Here is a 25617-nt window from a genome sequence, read left to right on the forward strand (position 1 = left end):
ACGTCATCCTGACCCCCTCACACTCACTCCATCACCGTCACCTTGATTCCCTCACACTCACTTCATCTCTGTCACCCTGACCCCCTCGCACTCACTCCATCACAGTACCCCTGGCCCCCTCACACTCACATAAACTCTGACACACTGACTGCAGCACACTCACACCATCACCGCCGCACTGACCACCTCACACTCACTCCAACACAGCCACACTGAATCCCTCACACTCACTCCATCATTGTACCACTGTCCCCCACCCACTCACTACATCCCTGTCTCCCTGACCCCCTCACACTCACTCATTCAACGTCATCCTGACCCCCTCACACTCACTCCATCACCGTCACCCTGACCCCCTCACGCTCACTCATTCAACGTCATCCTGACCCCCTCACACTCACTCCATCACTGTCACCCTGATTCTCTCACACTCACTCCATCACCGTCACACTGATACCCTCACACTCACTCCATCACCGTCACACTGAACCCCTCACACTCACATAATCACTGACACCCTGACCCTATCACACTCACTCCCTCACCGTCACAGTGACCTCCTCACACTCCCTCCATCACCATCACTCTGACACCCTCACACTCACTCCACCACCGTCACATTGATCCCCTCACACTCACTCCATCATTGTCACCTGCCACGCTCATTCTCATTCCATCTCCATCACCCTGAAACCCTCACACTCACTCCATCTGTGTCACCTTGATTCCTTCACACTCAATTCATCTCTGTCACCCTGACCCCCTCACACTCACTCCATCACCATCACCCTGACACGGTCACAATCACTCTATCACCGTCACTCTGGCCCCCTCACACTCACTCCATCACCGTCACACTGATCCTCTCACACTCACTCCATCACCATCACATTGAACACCTCACACTCACTCCATCTACGTCACACTGAAACCCTCACACTCACTCCATCACCGTCACAGTGAAACCCTCACACTCACTCCATCACCGTCACACTGAACCCCTCACACTCACTCCATCACCGTCACACTGAACCCCTCACACTGACTCCATCATTGTACCACTGGCCCCCTCACACTCACTCCATCCCTGTCTCCCTGACCCCCTCACACTCACTCATTCAACGTCATCCTAACCCCCCTCACACTCACTGTATCACCGTCACCTTGATTCCCTCACACTCACTTCATCTCTGTCACCCTGATCCCCTCACACTCACTCCATCACCGTCACACTGATCCCCTCACACTCAGTCTATGCCCGTCACACTGATAACCTCAAACTCACTCCATCACCATCACTCTGACACCCTCACACTCACTCCATCACCGTCACCCTGTTCCCCTCACACTCACTCCATCACCATCACTCTGACACCCTCACAATCACGCCATCACCATCACATAGATCCCCTCACACTCACTCCATCTCCGTCACACTGAACCCCTCACACTCACTCCATCACTGTCACACTGGCCCCCTCACACTCACATAATCACTGACATCCTTAGCCTCTCACCCTCACTCCCTCACTGTCACAGTGACCTCCTCACACTCACTCCATCACCGTCACATTGAACCCCACAGACTCACTGTATCGCCGTCATCCTGATCCCCTCACACTCACTCCATCACCATCACTCTGACACCCTCACACTCAGTCCATCACCGTCACCCTGTTCCCCTCACACACACTCCATCACCATCACTCTGACACCCTCACACTCACTCCACCACCGTCACTTTGATCCCCTCACACTCACTCCATCATTGTCACCTGCCCCGCTCATTCGCATTCCATCTCCATCACCCTGATCCCCTCACACTCACTCCATCACTGACACCCTGCCCCCCATTCTCACTCCATCTCCATCACCCTGAAACCCTCACACTCACTCAATCACTGTCACCCTGATCTCCTCACACTCACTCCATCTGTGTCACGTTGATTCCTTCACACTCAATTCATCTCTGTCACCCTGACCCCCTCACACTCACTCCATCACCATCACCCTGACACGCTCACACTCACTCTATCACCGTCACTCTGGCCCCCTCACACTCACTCCATCACCGTCACCCTGTTCCCCTCACACTCACTCCACCACCATCACTCTGACACCCTCACACTCACTCCATCATTGTCACATTGATCCCCTCACATTCACTCCATCTCCGTCACACTGAACCCCTCACACTCACTCCATCACTGTCACACTGGCCCCTCACACTCACATAATCACTGACACCCTGACCCTCTCACACTCACTCACTCCCTCACCGTCACAGTGACCTCCTCACACTCTCTCCATCACCGTCACACTGACACCCTCACACTCTCTCCATCGCTGTCACCATGACCCCCTCGCACTAACTCCATCACCGTCACCATGGCCCACTCACACTCATTCCATCACCATCACTCTGACACCCTCACACTCACCCCATCACCGTCACACTGACCCCCTCACTCTTACTCCATCACCGTCACCCTGACCCCCTCACTTTCATTCCGTCACGGTCACACTGACACCCTCACACTCACTCCACCACGGTAACGCTGAACACCTCACACTCACTACATCACCGTCACCCTGACCCCCTCACACTCACTCATTCAATGTCATCCTGACCCCCTCACACTCACTCCATCACCGCCACCCTGATTCTCTCACACTCACTCCATCACCGTCACCCTGGCCCCCTCACACTCACATAAACTCTGACACCCTGACCGCATCACAGTCACTCCACCACCGCCACACTGACCACCTCACACTCACTCCAACACAGCCACACTGACACACTCACACTCACTCCATCACCATCACGATGACCCCCTCACACTCAATCCATCACCGTCTCCCTGACCTTCTAACACTCACCCCATCACCGTCACCTTGCCCCCATCACTCTCACTCCATCACCATCACTCTGACACACTCACACTCACTCCATCAACGTCACCAAGACCTTCTCACACTCACTCCATCACCGTCACCCAGACCCTCTCATGCTCCCTCCATAACCGTCGCAATGACACCCTCACAATCACTCCTTCACCATCAACCTGACCACCCCACACTCACTCCATCACTGTCACCCTGACCCCCTCACACTCACTCCATCAACGTCACACTGAACCCCTCACACTCACTCCATCACCGTCACACTGACCCCCTCACACTCACTCCATCATTGTACCACTGGCCCCCTCACACTCACTCCATCCCTGTCTCCCTGACCCCCTCACACTCACTCATTCAACGTCATCCTGACCCCCTCAGACTCACTGCATCAACGTCACCCTGATCCCCTCACACTCACTCCATCACCATCACTCTGACACCCTCACACTCACTCCATCAACGTCACCCTGTTCCCCTCACACTCACTCCATCACCATCACACTGACACCCTCACAATCACGCCATCACCGTCTCATAGGTCCCCTCACACTCATTCCATCTCCGTCACACTGAACCCCTAACACTCACTCCATCACTGTCACACTGGCCCCCTCACACTCACATAATCACTGACACCCTGACCCTCTCACACTCACTCCCTCACCGTCACAGTGCCCGCCTCACACTCACTCCATCACCGTCACACTGACTTCCTCACACTCACTCCATCACCGTCACATTGAACCCCACAGACTCACTGTATCGCCGTCATCCTGATCCCCTCACACTCACTCCATCACCATCACTCTGACACCCTCACACTCACTCCATCACCGTCACCCTGTTCCCCTCACACTCACTCCATCACCATCACTCTGACATCCTCACACTCACTCCATCACCATCACTCTGACACCCTCACACTCACTCCACTATCGTCACTTTGATCCCCTCACACTCACTCCATCATTGTCACCTGCCCCGCTCATTCGCATTCCATCTCCATCACCCTGATCCCCTCACACTCACTCAATCACTGTCACCCTGATCTCCTCACACTCACTCCATCTGTGTCACCTTGATTCCTTCACACTCAATTCATCTCTGACACCCTGACCCCCTCACACTCACTCCATCACCATCACCCTGACAAGCTCACACTCACTCTATCACCGTCACTCTGGCCCCCTCACACTCACTCCATCACCGTCACACTGATCCTCTCACACTCACTCCATCATCGTCTCCCCGGCCCCATCACACTCACTTCATCACAGTCATCCTGACACCCTCACACTCACTCCATCACCATCACTCTGACACCCTCACACTCACTCCATCACCGTCACCCTGTTCCCCTCACACTCACTCCACCACCATCACTCTAACACCCTCGCACTCACTCCATCATTGTCACATTGATCCCCTCACATTCACTCCATCTCCGTCACACTGAACCCCTCACACTCACTCCATCACTGTCACACTGACACCCTCACACTCACTCCCTCACCGCCACAGTGACCTCCTCACACTCACTCCATCACCGTCACACTGACACCCTCACACTCACTCCATCACCGTCACATTGAACCCCTCACACTCTCTCCATCGCTGTCACCATGACCCCCTCGCACTGACTCCATCACCGTCACCATGGCCCACTCACACTCATTCCATCACAATCACCCTGATCCCCTCACACTCACTTCATCACTGTCAGCCTGCCCCGCCTCATATTCACTCCATCTCCATCACCCTGAAACCCTCACACTTACTCCATCATCTTCACCCTGATCCCCTCACACTCACTCCATCGGTGTCACCTTGATTCCTTCACACTCAATTCATCTGTGTCAACCTGACCCCCTCACACTCACTCCATCACCATCACCCTGACACCTTCACACTTCTCCATCACCATCACATGATCCCTTCACACTCACTCCATCACCATCACGCTGACCCCCTCATACTCACTCCATCACTGTCACACTGAACACCTCACTCTCACTCCATCACCGTCACCCTGACCCCCTCACTCTCAGTCCGTCACTGTCACACTGACCCCCTCACACTCACTCCATCACTGTAACGCTGATCACCTCACACTCACTCCATCACCGTCACACTGACCAGCTCACACTCACTCCATCACCGTCACCCTGATCCTCTCACACTCACTCCATCACCATCACACTCAACCCCTCACGCTCACTCCATCACCGTCACACTGAACCCCTCACCCTCACTACATCATTGTACCACTGGCCCCCTCACACTCACATAATCACTGACACCCTGACCCCCTCACACTCATTCTATCACTGTCACCCGGACCCACTCACACTCACTCCATCACTGTCTCCCTGACCCCCTCACGCTTACTCATTCAACGTCGTCCTGACCCCCTCACACTCACTCCATCACTGTCACCTTGATTCCCTCACACTCACTTCATCTCTGTCACCCTGAAACCCCTCGCACTCACTCCATCACAGTCCCCCTGGCCCCCTCACACTCACATAAACTCTGACACACTGACTGCATCACACTCACACCATCACCGCCACACTGACCACCTCACACTCACTCCATCACCGTCACCTTGATTCCCTCACACTCACTTCATCTCTGTCACCCTGACCCCCTCGCACTCACTCCATCACAGTCCCCCTGGCCCCCTCACACTCACATAAACTCTGACACACTGACTGCATCACACTCACACCATCACCGCCACACTGACCACCTCACACTCACTCCAACACAGCCACACTGACCACCTCACACTCACTCCAACACAGCCACACTGACACACTCACACTCACTCCATCACCATCACGATGACCCCCTCACACTCAATCCATCACCGTCTCCCTGACACTCTCACACACACCCCATCACCGTCACCTTGCCCCCTCACTCCATCACCATCACTCTGACACCCTCACAATTACTCCATCACCGTCACCCAGACCTTCTCACACTCACTCCATCACCGTCACCCAGACCCTCGTATGCTCACTCCAGAGCCGTCGCAATGACACCCTCACACTCACTCCTTCACCATCAACCTGACCACCCCACACTCATTCCATCACTGTCACCCTGACCGCCTCACACTCACTCCATCACCGCCACATTGACCCCTTCACACTCACTTCAACACAGCCACACTGACACACTCACACTCACTTCATCAACCGTCACACTGATCCCCTCACACTCAGTCTATGCCCGTCACCCTGTTCCCCTCACTCTCACTCCATCACCATCACTCTGACACCCTCACACTCACTCCATCTCCGTCACACTGAACCGCTCACACTCACCCCATCACAGTCACCTTGCCCCCTCACTCTCACTCCATCACCATCACTCTGACACCTTCACACTCACTCCATCACCGTCACCCAGACCTTCTCAAACTCACTCCATCACCGTCACCCTGTCTCCCTCACATTCCCTCTATGAAAGTCAGACTGAACCCCTCACACTCACTCCGTCACCGTCCCACTGACACCATCACACACTCACTCCAACACCATCACACTGACCCCCTCACACTCACTCAATCACCGTCACCGCGACCCCCTCACTCTCATTCCGTCACCGTCACACTGACCCCCTCACACTCACTCCATCACTGTAACGCTGAATCCCTCTCACTCACTCCATCACCGTCACCCTGACCCCTCACACACTCACTCCATCACTGTCACCCTGATCCTCTCACACTCACTCCATCACCGTCACACTGAACCCCTCACACTCACTCCATCATTGTACCATTGTCCCCCACCCACTCACTCCATCCCTGTCTCCCTGAACCCCTTACACTCACTCATTCAACGTCATCCTGACCCCCTCACACTCACTCCATCACCGTCACCTTGATTCCCTCACACTCACTCCATCACCGTCACGCTGGCCCCCTCACACTCACTTCAACACAGCCACACTGACACACTCACACTCACTCCATCACCGTCACACTGCTCCCCTCACACTCAGTCTATGCCCGTCACCCTGTTCCCCTCACACTCACTTCATAACCGTCACTCTGACACCCTCACACTCACTCCATCACTGTCACACTGGCCCCCTCACACTCACATAATCACTGACACCCTGACCCCCTCACACTCACTCCCTCAACGTCGCACTGACACCCACACACTCACTCCATCACCGTCACATTGAACCCCTCACACTCACTCCATCGCCGTCACCATGACCCCCTCGCACTGACTCCATCACCATCACCCTGTCCCCCTCACACTCAATCCATCACCGTCTCCCTGACCCTCTCACACTCACCCCATCACCGTCACCTTGCCCCCCTCACTCCCATTCCATCACCATCACTCTGACACCCTCACACTCACTCCATCACCGTCACCCAGACCTTCTCACACTCACTCCATCACCGTCACACTGACCCCCTCACTCTTACTCCATCACCGTCACCCTGACCCCCTCACTTTCATTCCGTCACGGTCACACTGACACCCTCACACGCAGTCCACCACTTCTAACGCTGAACCCCTCACACTCACTCCATCACTGTAACCCTGACCCCCCTCACACTCACTCCATCACCGTCACCCTGATCCTCTCACACTCACTCCATCACCTTCACACTGACACCCTCACTCTTACTCCATCACCGTCACCCTGACCCCCTCACTCTCATTCCGTCACCGTCACACTGACCCCCACCACACTCACTCCATAACTGTAACGCTGAACCCCTCACACTCACTCCATCACCGTCACCCTGACCCCCTCACACTCACTCCATCACCGTCACACTGACCCCATCACACTCACTCCATCACCGTCACACTGACCCCCTCACTCTTACTCCATCACCGTCACCCTGAACCCCTCACTCTCATTCCGTCACCGTCACACTGACCCCCTCACTCTTACTCCATCACCGTCACCCTGACCCCCTCACTCTCATTCCGTCACCGTCACACTGACCCCCTCACACTCACTCCACCACGGTAACGCTGAACCCCTCACACTCACTCCATCACCGTCACCCTGACCCCCTCACTCTCATTCCGTCACCGTCACACTGACCCCCTCACACTCACTCCACCACGGTAACGCTGAACCCCTCACACTCACTCCATCACCGTCACCCTGATCCTCTCACACTCACTCCATCACCTTCACACTGACACCCTCACTCTTACTCCATCACCGTCACCCTGACCCCCTCACTCTCATTCCGTCACCGTCACACTGACCCCCACCACACTCACTCCATAACTGTAACGCTGAACCCCTCACACTCACTCCATCACCGTCACCCTGAACCCCTCACACTCACTCCATCACTGTCACACTGAACCCCTCACACTCACTCCATCATTGTACCACTGGCCCCCTCACACTCCCTGCATCCCTGTCTCCCTGACCCCCTCACACTCACTCATTCAACGTCATCCTGACACCCTCACACTCACTCCATCACCGTCACCTTGATTCCCTCACACTCATTTCATCTCTGTCACCCTGTTCCCCTCACTCTCACATAAACACTGACACCCTGACCGCCTCACATTCACTCCATCACCGCCACACTGACCCCTTCACACTCACTTCAACACAGCCACACTGACACACTCACACTCACTCCATCACCGTCACACTGATCCACTCACACTCAGTCTATGCCCGTCACCTTGTTCCCCTCACACTCACTTCATCACCATCACTCTGACACCCTCACACTCACTCCATCTCCGTCACACTGAACCCCTCACACTCACTCCATCACCGTCACACTGAACCCCTCACACTCAATCCATCACTGTCACACTGGCCCCCTCACACTCACATAATCACTGACACCCTCACCCCCTCACACCCACTCCCTCACTGTCACACTGACATCCTCACTCTCACTCCATCACCGTCACCATGACCCCCTCGATCTGACTCCATCACCATCACCCTGGCCCCCTCACACTCAATCCATCACCGTCTCCCTGACCCTCTCAAAATCACCCCATCACCGTCACCTTGCCCCCTCACTCTCATTCCATCACCATCACTCTGACACCCTCACTCTCACCCCATCACCGTCACCCTGTCCCCCTCACACTCACTCCATCACCGTCACCCTGACCCCCTCACTCTTACTCCATCACCGTCACCCTGACCCCCTCACTCTCATTCCGTCACGGTCACACTGACCCCCTCACACTCACTCCATCACCGTCACCCCGACACCCCTCACACTCACTCCATCACCATCACCCTGATCCTCTCACACTCACTCCATCACCGTCACCCTGACCCCCTCACTCTCATTCCGTCACCGTCACACTGACCCCCTCACAATCACTCCATCACTGTAACGCTGTACCCCTCACACTCACTCCATCACCGTCACCCTGACCAACTCAACTCACTCCATCAGCGTCACACTGACACCATCACACTCACTCCATCACCAACACTCTGACACCCTCACACTCACTCCATCACTGTCACACTGGCCCCCTCACACTCACATAATCACTGACACCCTGACCCTCTCACACTCACTCCCTCACCGTCACAGTGACCTCCTCACACTCCATCCATCACCATCACTCTGACACCCTCACACTCTCTCCATCACCGTAACATTGAACCCCTCACACTCTGTCCATCGCTGTCACCATGACCCACTCGCACTGACTCCATCACCGTCACCCAGACCCCCTCACACTCACTCCATCAGCGTCGCACTGACCCCATCACACTCACTCCGTCATCGTCACACTGACTCCCACACACTCACTCCATCATTGTCACCTGCCCCTTCACTCTCATTCCGTCACCGTCACACTGACACACTCACACTCACTCCATCACCGTCACACTGATACCCTCACACTCACTCCATCACTCTCACACTGGCCCCCTCACACTCACATAATCACTGACACCTTGACCCTCTCACACTCACTACCTCACTGTCACAGTGACCTCCTCACACTCCCTCCATCACCATCACTCTGACACCCTCACACTCAATCCATCACCGTCACCCTGACCCCCTCACACTCACTCCATCTGTGTCACCTTGATTCCTTCACACTCAATTCATCTCTGTCACCCTGACCCACTCACACCCACTCCATCACCATCACCCAGACACCCTCATACTCACTCTATCACCGTCACACTGACCCCCTCACACTCACTCCATCACCGTCACACTGAACCCCTCACACTCACTCCATCATCGTCACCCCGGCCCCCTCACACTCACTTCATCACTGTCATCCGGACCCCCTCACACTCACTCCATTACCGTCACACTGATCCCCTCACACTCACTCCATCACCATCACCCTGATCCCCTCACACTCTCTCCATCAGCATCACTCTGACACACTCACACTGACTGCATCACCGCCACATTGATCCCCTCACACTCACTCCATCACCGTCACCCTGCCCCCCATTCTCAATCCATCTCCATCACCCTGAAATCCTCACACTCACTCCATCACAGTCACCCAAACCCACTCACACTCACTCCATAACCCTCACCCTGACATCTTCACACTTCTCCATCACCATCACCCTGACCCCATCAAACTCACTCCATCACCGTCACGCTGACCCCCTCACACTCACTCCATCACTGTCACCCTGACCCCCTCACTCTCATTCCGTCACCGTCACACTGACCCCCTCACACTCACTCCATCACCGTCACACTGACCGCCTCACACTCACTCCATCACCGTCACCCTGATCCTCTCACACTCACTCCATCACCGTCACACTGAACCCCTCACACTCACTCCATCATTGTACCACTGGCCCCCTCACACTCACATAATCACTGTCACCCTGACCCACCCACACTCAATCATTCAACGTCATCCTGACCCCCTCACACTCACTCCATCACCGTCACCCAGGCCCCCTCACACTCACTTAAACTCTGACACACTGACACACTGACTGCATCACACTCACTCCGTCACCGCCACACTGACCACCTCACACTCACTCCAACACAGCCACATTGACACACTCACACTCACTCCATCACTACCACGATGACCCCCTCACACTCACTCCATCACCGTCACCCAGACACTCTCACGCTCACTCCATAACCGTCACAATGACACCCTCACACTCACTCCTTCACCATCAACCTGACCACCCCACACTCATTCCATCACTGTCACCCTGACCCCCTCACACTCACTCCATCAACGTCACCCTGACCTCCTCACTCTCACTCTCACTCCATCACAGTCATCCTGGCCCCCTCACACACATTCCATCACCGTCACACTGATTCCGTCACACTCACTCCAACAACGTCACCCTGACCCCCTCGCACTCAGTCCATCAATGTCACACTGAACCACTCACTCTCACTCCAACACCGTCACCGTGACCCCCTCGCACTGACTCCATCACCGTCACCCTGGCCCCCTGACACTCACTCCATCACCATCACCCTGACCCCCTCAAACTCACTCCATCACCGTCACGCAGACCCCCTCATACTCACTCCATCACCGTCACCCTGACCCCCTCACTCTCGTTCCTTCACTGTCACACTGACCCCCTCACACTCACTCCATCACCGTCACCCTGATCCTCTCACACTCACTCCATCACCGTCACACTCAACCCCTCACACTCACTTCATCACTGTCACACTGAACCCCTCACACTCACTCCATCATTGTACCACTGGCCCCCTCACACTCACATAATCACTGACACCCTGACCCCCTCACACTCATTCTATCACTGTCACCCGGACCCACTCACACTCACTCCATCACTGTCTACCAGACCCCCTCACGCTCACTCATTCAACGTCGTCCTGACCCCCTCACACTCACTCCTTCACCGTCACCTTGATTCCCTCACACTCACTTCATCTCTGTCACCCTGACCCCTCGCACTCACTCCATCACAGTCCCCCTGGCCCCCTCACACTCACATAAACTCTGACACACTGACCGCATCAAACTCACTCCATCACCGCCACACTGACCACCTCACACTCACTCCAACACAGCCACACTGACACACTCACACTCAATCCATCACCAACACGATGAACCCCTCACACTCAATCCATCACCGTCTCCCTGACCCTCTCACACTCAACCCATCACCGTCACCTTGCCCCCTCACTCTAACTCCATCACCATCACTCTGTCACCCTCACACTTACTCCATCACCATCACCCAGACCCCCGCATGCTCACTCCATAACCGTCGCAATGACACCCTCACACTCACTCCTTCATCATCAACCTGACCACCCTACACTCATTCCATCACTGTCACCCTGACCCCTCACACTCATTCCATCACCATCACCGTCACCCTGACCACCTCACAGTCACTCCATTTCCGGCAGCCTGGCCCCCTCACACTCATTCCATCACCGTCACACTGATCCCCTCACACTCACTCCATCACCGTCACACTGAAGCCCTCACACTCACTCCATCATCGTCACACTGACCCCCTCACCCTCACTCCATCACCGTCACACTGAAGACCTCACACTCACTCCATCATCGTCACCCTGGCCCCCTCACACTCACTTCATCACAGTCATCCTGACTCCATCACACTCACTCCATCACCGTCACACTGACCCCTTCACACTCACTCCATCACCGTCACCCTGTCCCCCTCACACTCCCTCTATCAAAGTCAGACTGAACCCCTCACACTCACTCCATCACTGTAACGCTGAACCCCTCACACTAACTCCATCACCGTCCCCCTGACCCCCCTCACACTCACTCCATCACTGTCACACTGATCCTCTCACACTCACTCCATCACCGTCACACTGAACCCCTCACACTCACTCCATCACCATCACGCTGAACCCCTCACACTCACTCCATCTGTGTCACCTTGATTCCCCCACACCCACTCCATCACCGTCACCCTGACCCCCTCACTCTTACTCCAACACCGTCACCCTGACCCCCTCACACTCACTCCACCACCGTCACTCTGACAACCTCACACTCACTCCATCACCGTCACACTGACCCCCCACACTCACTCCATCACCGTCACCCTGTCCCCTCACACTCATTCCATCACCATCACCCTGACTACCTCACACTCCCTCTATCAAAGTCAGACTGAACCCCTCACACTCACTCCATCACCGTCACACTGACCCCCTCACTCTCATTCCGTCACCGTCACACTGACCCCCTCACACTCACTCCATCACTGTAACGCTGAACCCCTCACACTCACTCCATCACCGTCACCCTGACCCCACTCACACTCACTCCATCACTGTCACACTGATCCTCTCACACTCACTCCATCACCGTCACACTGAACCCCTCACACTCACTCCATCACCGTCACCCTGACCCCCCTCACACTCACTCCATCACCATCAGCCTGATCCTCTCGCACTCACTCCATTACCGTCACACTGAACCCCTCACACTCACTCCATCACTGTTACACTGAACCCCTCACACTGACTCCATCATTGTACCACTGGCCCCCTCACACTCCCTCATTCAACGTCACCCTGTTCCCCTCATACTCACATAAACACTGACACCCTGACCGCCTCACACTCACTCCATCACCGCCACACTGACCCCTTCACACTCACTTCAACACAGCCACACTGACACACACACCCTCACTCCATCACCGTCACACTGATCCACGCACACTCAGTCTATGCCCGTCACCCTGTTCCCCTCACACTCACTTCATCACCATCACTCTGACACCCTCACACTCACTCCATCTCCGTCACACTGAACCCCTCACACTCACTCCATCACCGTCACACTGAACCCCTCACACTCAATCCATCACTGTCACACTGGCCCCCTCACACTCACATAATCACTGACACCCTCACCCCCTCACACTCACTCCCTCACTGTCACACTGACACCCTCACACTCACTCCATCACCGTCACATTGAACCCCTCACACTCTCTTCATCGCCGTCACCATGACCCCCTCGATCTGACTCCATCACCATCACCCTATCCCCCTCACAGTCAATCCATCACCGTCTCCCTGACCCTCTCACACTCACCCCATCACCGTCACCTTGCCCCCTCACTCTCATTCCATCACCATCACTCTGACACCCTCAGTCTCACCCCATCACCGTCACCCTGTCCCCCTCACATTCACTCCATCACGTCACCCTGACCCTCTCACACTCACCCCATCACCGTCACCCTGACCCCCTCACTCTCATTCCGTCACGGTCGCACTGACCCCCTCACACTCACTCCATCACTGTAACGCTGAACACCTCACACTCACTCCATCACCGTCACCCCGACACCCCTCACACTCACTCCATCACCGTCACCCTGATCCTCTCACACTCACTCCATCACCGTCACACTGACCCCCTCACTCTTACTCCATCACCGTCACCCTGACCCGCTCACTCTCATTCCGTCACCGTCACCCTGACCAACTCACACTCACTCCATCAGCGTCACACTGACACCATCACACTCACTCCTTCACCATCACTCTGACACCCTCACACTCACTCCATCACTGTCACACTGGCCCCCTCACACTCACATAATCACTGACACCCTGACCCTCTCACACTCACTCCCTCACCGTCACAGTGACCTCCTCACACTCACTCCATCACCGTCACACTGAACCCCTCACACTCACTCCATCACCGTCACACTGAACCCCTCACACTCAATCCATCACTGTCACACTGGCCCCCTCACACTCACATAATCACTGACACCCTCACCCCCTCACACCCACTCCCTCACTGTCACACTGACACCCTCACACTCACTCCATCACCGTCACATTGAACCCCTCACACTCTCTTCATCGCCGTCACCATGACCCCCTCGATCTGACTCCATCACCATCACCCTGTCCCCCTCACAGTCAATCCATCACCGTCTCCCTGACCCTCTCACACTCACCCCATCACCGTCACCTTGCCCCCCTCACTCTCATTCCATCACCATCACTCTGACACCCTCAGTCTCACCCCATCACCGTCACCCTGTCCCCCTCACATTCACTCCATCACCGTCACCCTGACCCTCTCACTCTCACCCCATCACCGTCACCCTGACCCCCTCACTCTCATTCCGTCACGGTCGCACTGACCCCCTCACACTCACTCCATCACTGTAACGCTGAACACCTCACACTCACTCCATCACCGTCACCCCGACACCCCTCACACTCACTCCATCACCGTCACCCTGATCCTCTCACACTCACTCCATCACCGTCACACTGACCCCCTCACTCTTACTCCATCACCGTCACCCTGACCCGCTCACTCTCATTCCGTCACCGTCACCCTGACCAACTCACACTCACTCCATCAGCGTCACACTGACACCATCACACTCACTCCTTCACCATCACTCTGACACCCTCACACTCACTCCATCACTGTCACACTGGCCCCCTCACACTCACATAATCACTGACACCCTGACCCTCTCACACTCACTCCCTCACCGTCACAGTGACCTCCTCACACTCACTCCATCACCGTCACACTGACACCCTCACACTCACTCCATCACTGTCACACTGGCCCCCTCACACTCACATAGTCACTGACACATTGACCCTCTCACACTCACCCCCTCACCGTCACAGTGACCTCCTCACACTCCATCCATCACCATCACTCTGACACCCTCACACTCACTCCATCACTGTCACCCTGATCTCCTCACACTCACTCCACCTGTGTCACCTTGATTCCTTCACACTCAATTCATCTCTGTCACCCTGACCCCCTCACACTCACTCCATCACCATCACCCTGACACGCTCACACTCACTCTATCACCGTCACTCTGGCCCGCTCACACTCACTCCATCACCGTCACACTGACCCCCCACACTCACTCCATCACCGTCACCCTGTCCCCCTCACACTCATTCCATCACCGTCACCCTGACTACCTCACACTCCCTCTATCAAAGTCAGACTGAACCCCTCACACTCACTCCATCACCGTCACACTGACCCCCTCACTCTCATTCCGTCACCGTCACACTGACCCCCTCACACTCACTCCATCACTGTAACGCTGAACCCCTCACACTCACTCTATCACCGTCACCCTGACCCCCCTCACACTCACTCCATCACTGTCACACTGATCCTCTCACACTCACTCCATCACCGTCACCCTGACCCCCCTCACACTCACTCCATCACCATCAGCCTGATCCTCTCGCACTCACTCCATCACCGTCACACTGAACCCCTCACACTCACTCCATCACTGTTACACTGAACCCCTCACACTGACTCCATCATTGTACCACTGGCCCCCTCACACTCCCTCATTCAACGTCACCCTGTTCCCCTCATACTCACATAAACACTGACACCCTGACCGCCTCACACTCACTCCATCACCGCCACACTGACCCCTTCACACTCACTTCAACACAGCCACACTGACACACACACCCTCACTCCATCACCGTCACACTGATCCACGCACACTCAGTCTATGCCCGTCACCCTGTTCCCCTCACACTCACTTCATCACCATCACTCTGACACCCTCACACTCACTCCATCTCCGTCACACTGAACCCCTCACACTCACTCCATCACCGTCACACTGAACCCCTCACACTCAATCCATCACTGTCACACTGGCCCCCTCACACTCACATAATCACTGACACCCTCACCCCCTCACACCCACTCCCTCACTGTCACACTGACACCCTCACACTCACTCCATCACCGTCACATTGAACCCCTCACACTCTCTTCATCGCCGTCACCATGACCCCCTCGATCTGACTCCATCACCATCACCCTGTCCCCCTCACACTCAATCCATCACCGTCTCCCTGACCCTCTCACACTCACCCCATCACCGTCACCTTGCCCCCCTCACTCTCATTCCATCACCATCACTCTGACACCCTCAGTCTCACCCCATCACCGTCACCCTGTCCCCCTCACACTCACTCCATCACCGTCACCCTGACCCTCTCACTCTCACCCCATCACCGTCACCCTGACCCCCTCACTCTCATTCCGTCACGGTCGCACTGACCCCCTCACACTCACTCCATCACTGTAACGCTGAACACCTCACACTCACTCCATCACAGTCACCCCGACACCCCTCACACTCACTCCATCACCGTCACCCTGATCCTCTCACACTCACTCCATCACCGTCACACTGACCCCCTCACTCTTACTCCATCACCGTCACCCTGACCCGCTCACTCTCATTCCGTCACCGTCACCCTGACCAACTCACACTCACTCCATCAGCGTCACACTGACACCATCACACTCACTCCTTCACCATCACTCTGACACCCTCACACTCACTCCATCACTGTCACACTGGCCCCCTCACACTCACATAATCACTGACACCCTGACCCTCTCACACTCACTCCCTCACCGTCACAGTGACCACCTCACACTCACTCCATCACCGTCACACTGACACCCTCACACTCACTCCATCACTGTCACACTGGCCCCCTCACACTCACATAGTCACTGACACATTGACCCTCTCACCCTCACTCCCTCACTGTCACAGTGACCTCCTCACACTCCATCCATCACCATCACTCTGACACCCTCACACTCACTCCATCACTGTCACCCTGATCACCTCACACTCACTCCATCTGTGTCACCTTGATTCCTTCACACTCAATTCATCTCTTTCACCCTGACCCCCTCACACTCACTCCATCACCATCACCCTGACACGCTCACACTTACTCTATCCCCGTCACTCTGGCCCGCTCACACTCACTCCATCACCGTCACACTGATCCCCTCACACTCATTCCATCACCATCACTCTGACACCCTCACAGTCACTCCATCTCCGTCACACTGTACCCCTCACACTCACTCCATCACTGTCACACTGGCCCCCTCACACTCACTTAATCACTGACACCCTGACCCTCTCACACTCACTCCCTCACCGTCACAGTGACCTCCTCACACTCACTCCATCACCGTCACACTGACACCCTCACACTCACTCCATCACCGTAACATTGAACCCCTCACATTCTCTCCATCGCTGTCACCATGACCCACTCGCACTGACTCCATCACCATCACCCAGACCCCCTCACACTCACTCCATCAGCGTCACACTGACCCCATCACACTCATTCCGTCACCGTCACACTGACTCCCACACACTCACTCCATCATTGTCACCTGCCCCTTCACTCTCATTCCATCACCGTCACACTGACACACTCACACTCACTCCATCACCATCACTCTGAAACCCTCACACTCACTCCATCACCGGCACCCTGTTCCCCTCACACTCACTCCATCACCATCACTCTGACACCCTCACACTCACTCCATCACCGTCACACTGAAACCCTCACACTCACTCCATCACTCTCACACTGGCCCCCTCACACTCACATAATCACTGACACCTTGACCCTCTCACACTCACTCCATCACCGTCACAGTGACCTCCTCACACTCCCTCCATCACCATCACTCTGACACCCTCACACTCACTCCATCACCGTCACCCTGACACCCTCACACTCACTCCATCTGTGTCACCTGGATTCCTTCACACTCAATTCATCTCTGTCACCCTGACCCCTTCACACTCACTCCATCACCATCACCCTGACAAGCTCACACTCACTCTATCACCGTCACTCTGTCCCCCTCACACTCACTCCATCACCGTCACACTGAATCCCTCACACTCACTACATCACTGTTACACTGGCCCCCTCACACTCACATAATCACTGACACCCTGACCCTCTCACACTCACTCCATCACCGTCACAGTGACCTCCTCACACTCACTCCATCACCGTCACACTGATCCCCTCACACTCACTCCATCACCGTCACACTGACACACTCACACTCACTCCATCAGCGTCACATTGAACCCCTCACACTCTCTCCATCGCTGTCACCATGACCCCCTCGCACTGACTCCATCACCGTCACCCTGGCCCACTCACACTCATTCCATCACCATCAACCTGATCCCCTCACACTCACTCCATCACCGTCACACTGACCCCCTCACACTCACTCCATCTGTGTCACCTTGATTCCTTCACACTCAATTCATCTCTGTCACCTTGACCCACTCACACTCACTCCACCACCATCACCCTGACACCCTCACACTCACTCCATCACCGTCACACTGACCCCCTCACACTAACTCCATCTGTGTCACCTTGATTCCTTCACACTCAATTCATCTCTGTCACCCTGACCCACTCACACTCACTCCATCACCATCACCCAGACACCCTCATACTCACTCTATCACCGTCACACTGACCCCCTCACACTCACTCCATCACCGTCACACTGAACCCCTCACACTCACTCCATCATCGTCACCCCGGCCCCCTCACACTCACTTCATCACTGTCATCCGGACCCCCTCACACTCACTCCATCACCGTCACAGTGATCCCCTCACACTCACTCCATCACCATCACCCTGATCCCCTCACACTCTCTCCATCAGCATCACTCTGACACACTCACACTGACTGCATCACCGCCACATTGATCCCCTCACACTCACTCCATCACCGTCACCCTGACCCCCATTCTCACTCCATCTCCATCACCCTGAAATCCTCACACTCACTCCATCACAGTCACCCAAACCCACTCACACTCACTCCATAACCCTCACCCTGACATCTTCACACTTCTCCATCACCATCACCCTGACCCCATCAAACTCACTCCATCACCGTCACGCTGACCCCCTCACACTCACTCCATCACCGTCACACTGACCCCCTCACTCTCACTTCATCACTGTCATCCGGACCCCCTCACACTCACTCCATCACTGTCACCCTGAGCCCCTCACTCTCACTCCATCACCGTCACCCTGACCCCCTCACTCTCATTCCATCACCGTCACACTGAACCCCTCACACTCACTCCATCATTGTACCACTGGCCCCCTCACACTCACATAATCACTGTCACCCTGACACACCCACACTCAATCATTCAACGTCATCCTGACCCCCTCACACTCACTCCATCACCGTCACCCAGGCCCCCTCACACTCACTTAAACTCTGACACACTGACTGCATCACACTCACTCCGTCACCGCCACACTGACCACCTCACACTCACTCCAACACAGCCACACTGACACACTCACACTCACTCCATCACTACCACGATGACCCCCTCACACTCACTCCATCACCGTCACCCAGACACTCTCACGCTCACTCCATAACCGTCACAATGACACCCTCACACTCACTCCTTCACCATCAACCTGACCACCCCACACTCATTCCATCACTGTCACCCTGACCCCCTCACACTCACTCCATCAACGTCACCCTGACCTCCTCACTCTCACTCTCACTCCATCACAGTCATTCTGGCCCCCTCACACACATTCCATCACCGTCACACTGATTCCCTCACACTCACTCCAACAACGTCACCCTGACCCCCTCGCACTCAGTCCATCAATGTCACACTGAACCACTCACTCTCACTCCAACACCGTCACCGTGACCCCCTCGCACTGACTCCATCACCGTCACCCTGGCCCCCTGACACTCACTCCATCACCATCACCCTGACCCCCTCAAACTCACTCCATCACCGTCACGCAGACCCCCTCATACTCACTCCATCACCGTCACCCTGACCCCCTCACTCTCGTTCCTTCACTGTCACACTGACCCCCTCACACTCACTCCATCACCGTCACCCTGATCCTCTCACACTCACTCCATCACCGTCACACTCAACCCCTCACACTCACTTCATCACTGTCACACTGAACCCCTCACACTCACTCCATCATTGTACCACTGGCCCCCTCACACTCACATAATCACTGACACCCTGACCCCCTCACACTCATTCTATCACTGTCACCCGGACCCACTCACACTCACTCCATCACTGTCTACCAGACCCCCTCACGCTCACTCATTCAACGTCGTCCTGACCCCCTCACACTCTCTCCATCACCGTCACCTTGATTCCCTCACACTCACTTCATCTCTGTCACCCTGACCCCCTCGCACTCACTCCATCACAGTCCCCCTGGCCCCCTCACACTCACATAAACTCTGACACACTGACCGCATCACACTCACTCCATCACCGCCGCACTGACCACCTCACACTCACTCCAACACAGCCACACTGACACACTCACACTCACTCCATCACCATCACGATGAACCCCTCACACTCAATCCATCACCGTCTCCCTGACCCTCTCACACTCAACCCATCACCTTCACCTTGCCCCCTCACTCTCACTCCATCACCATCACTCTGTCACCCTCACACTTACTCCATCACCATCACCCAGACCCTCGCATGCTCACTCCATAACTGTCGCAATGACACCCTCACACTCACTCCTTCACCATCAACCTGACCCCCTCACACTCATTCCATCACCATCACCGTCACCCTGATCCCCTCACACTCACTCCATCACCATCACTCTGACACCCTCACACTCACTCCATCACCGTCACCCTGTTCCCCTCACAGTCACTCCATTTCCGGCAGCCTGGCCCCCTCACACTCATTCCATCACCGTCACACTGATCCCCTCACACTCACTCCATCACAGTCACACTGATCCCCTCACACTCACTCCATCCCGATCACTCTGAAACCCTTACACTCACTCCATCACCATCACTCTGACACCCTCACACTCACTCCATCACCGTCACACTGACCCCTCACCCTCACTCCATCACCGTCACACTGAAGCCCTCACACTCACTCCATCATCGTCACCCTGGCCCCCTCACACTCACTTCATCACAGTCACACTGACCCCATCACACTCACTCCATCACTGTAACGCTGAACCCCTCACACTCACTCCATTACTGTCCCCCTGACCCCCCTCACACTCACTCCATCACTGTCACACTGATCCTCTCACACTCACTCCATCACCGTCACACTGAACCCCTCACACTCACTCCATCACCATCACGCTGAACCCCTCACACTCACTCCATCTGTGTCACCTTGATTCCCTCACACTCACTCCATCACCGTCACCCTGACCCCCTCACTCTTACTCCAACACCGTCACCCTGACCCCCTCACTCTCACTTCACCACCATCACCCTGACAACCTCACACTCACTCCATCACCGTCACACTGACCCCTTCACACTCACTCCATCACTGTCACCCTGACCCCCCACACTCACTCCATCACCGTCACCCTGTCCCCGTCACACTCATTCCATCACCGTCACCCTGACTCCCTCACACTCATTCCGTCACCGTCACACTGACCCCCTCACACTCACTCCATCACTGTAACGCTGAACCCCTCACACTCACTCCATCACCCTCACACTGACCCCGCTCACACTCACTCCATCACTGTCACACTGATCCTCTCACACTCACTCCATCACCGTCACACTGAACCCCTCACACTCACTCCATCAACGTCACACTGAACCCCTCACACTCACTCCATCATTGTACCACTGCCCCCCTCACACTCACTCCAACCCTGTCTCCCTGACCCCCTCACACTCACTCATTCAACGTCATCCTGACCCCCTCACACTCACCCCATCACCGTCACCTTGATTCCCTCACACTCACTTCATCTCTGTCACCCTGACCGCCTCACACTCATTCCATCACCGCCACACTGACCCCTTCACACTCACTTCAACACAGCAACACTGACACACTCACACTCACTCCATCACCGTCACACTGATCCCCTCACACTCAGTCTATGCCCGTCACCCTGTTCCCCTCACACTCACTTCATCACCATCACTCTGAACCCTCACACTCACTACATCTCCGTCACACTGGCCCCCTCACACTCACTCCATCACTGTCACACTGGCCCCCTCACACTCACATAATCACTGACACCCTGACCCTCTCACACTCACTCCCTCACCGTCACAGTGACCTCCTCACACTCACTCCATCACCGTCACACTGACACCCACATACTCACTCCATCACCGTCACACTGATCCCCTCACACTCAGTCTATGCCCGTCACACTGATAACCTCACACTCACTCCATCACCGTCACCCTGATCCCCTCACACTCACTCCATCACCATCACTCTGACACCCTCACAATCACGCCATCACCGTCTCATAGATCCCCTCACACTCATTTCATCTGCGTCACACTGAACCCCTAACACTCACTCCATCACTGTCACACTGGCCCCCTCACACTCACATAATCACTGACACCCTGACCCTCTCACACTCACTCCCTCACAGTCACAGTGACCTCCTCACACTCACTCCATCACCGTCACACTGACACCCTCACACTCACTCCATCACCGTCACATTGAACCCCTCACACTCACATAATCACTGACACCCTGACCCTCTCACACTCACTCCCTCACCGTCACAGTGACCTCCTCACACTCCCTCCATCACCGCCACATTGACCCCTTCACACTCACTTCAACACAGCCACACTGACACACTCACACTCACTTCATCAACTGTCACACTGATCCCCTCACACTCAGTCTATGCCCATCACCCTGTTCCCCTCACACTCACTCCATCACCATCACTCTGACACACTCACACTCACTCCATCTCCGTCACACTGAACCCCTCACACTCACTCCATCACTGTGACACTGGCCCCCTCACACTCACATAATCACTGACACTCTGACGCTCTCACACTCACTCCCTCACCATCACACTGACACCCTCACACTCACTCCATCACCGTCACATTGAACCCCTCACACTCACTCCATCGCCGTCACCATGACCACCTCGCACTGACCCCATCACCATCACCCTGTCCCCCTCACACTCAATCCATCACGGTCTCCCTGACCCTCTAACACTCACCCCATCACCGTCACCTTGCCCCCCCTCACTCCCATTCCATCACCATCACTCTGACACCCTCACACTCACTCCATCACCGTCACCCAGACCTTCTCACACTCACTCCATCACCGTCACACTGACCCCCTCACACTCACTCCATCACTGTAACGCTGAACCCCTCACACTCACTCCATCACCGTCACCATGACCCCTCTCACACTCACTCCATCACCGTCACACTGAACCCCTCACACTCACTCCATCATTGTACCACTGGCCACCTCACACTCACTCCATCCCTGTCTCCCTGACCCCCTCACACTCACTCATTAAACGTCATCCTGACCCCCTCACACTCCCTCCATCACCGTCACCTTGATTCCCTCACACTCACTTCATCTCTGTCACCCTGACCCCCTCACACTCACACCATCACCGTCACCCTGGCCCACTCACACTCACATAAACACTGTCACCCTGACCGCCTCACACTCACTCCATCACCGCCACACTGACCCCTTCACACTCACTTCAACACAGCAACACTGACACACTCACACTCATTCCATCACCGTCACACTGATCCCCTCACACTCACTCCATCTCCGTCACACTGGCCCCCTCACACTCACTCCATCACTGTGACACTGGCCCCCTCACACTCACATAATCACTGACACCCTTACCCCCTCACACTCACTCCATCACCGTCACCCTGACCCCCTCACTCTCATTCCGTCACGGTCACACTGACCCCCTCACACTCAATCCATCATTGTAACGCTGAGCCCCTCACACTCACTCCATCACCGTCACCCTGACCTCCCTCACACTCACTCCATCACCGTCACCCTGATCCTCTCACACTCACTCCATCACCGTCACACTGACCCCCTCACTCTTACTCCATCACCGTCACCCTGACCCCCTCACTATTACTCCATCACCGTCACCCTGACCCCCTTCACACTCACTCCATCACCATCACCCTGATCCTCTCACACTCACTCCATCCCTGTCTCCCTGACCCCCTCACACTCACTCATTCAACGTCATCCTGACCCCCTCACACTCACTGCATCACCGTCACCTTGATTCCCTCACACTCACTTCATCACCGTCACCCTGGCCCCCTCACACTCACATAAACACTGACACCCTGACCGCCTGACACTCACTCCATCACTGTCACACTGATCCCCTCACACTCAATCCATCACCGTCTCCCTGACCTTCTCACACTCACTCCATCGCCGTCACCTTGCCCCCCTCACACTCACTCCATCACCGTCACCCAGACCTTCTCACACTCACTCCATCGCTGTCACCCTGACACCCTCACTCTCATTCCATCACCGTCACCCTGTCCCCCTCACTCTCATTCCGTCATCGTCACACTGACCCCCTCACACTCACTCCATCACTGTAACGCTGAACCCCTCACACTCACTCCATCACCGTCACCCTGACCCCCTCACACTCACTCCATCACCGTCACCCTGATCCTCTCACACTCACTTCATCGCCGTCACACTGAACCCCTCACACTCACTCCATCACCGCCACATTGATCCCCTCACACTCACTCCATCACCGTCACCCAAACCCACTCACACTCACTCCATAACCCTCACCCTGACACCTTCACACTTCTCCATCACCATCACATTGATCCCATTACACTCACTCCATCACCATCACGCTGACCCACTCACACTCACTACATCATCGTCACCCTGAGCCCCTCATACTCAC

The sequence above is a fragment of the Hemiscyllium ocellatum genome, chromosome 29, assembly GCF_020745735.1.
Source record: "Hemiscyllium ocellatum isolate sHemOce1 chromosome 29, sHemOce1.pat.X.cur, whole genome shotgun sequence".
NCBI classification, from domain to species: domain Eukaryota; kingdom Metazoa; phylum Chordata; class Chondrichthyes; order Orectolobiformes; family Hemiscylliidae; genus Hemiscyllium; species Hemiscyllium ocellatum.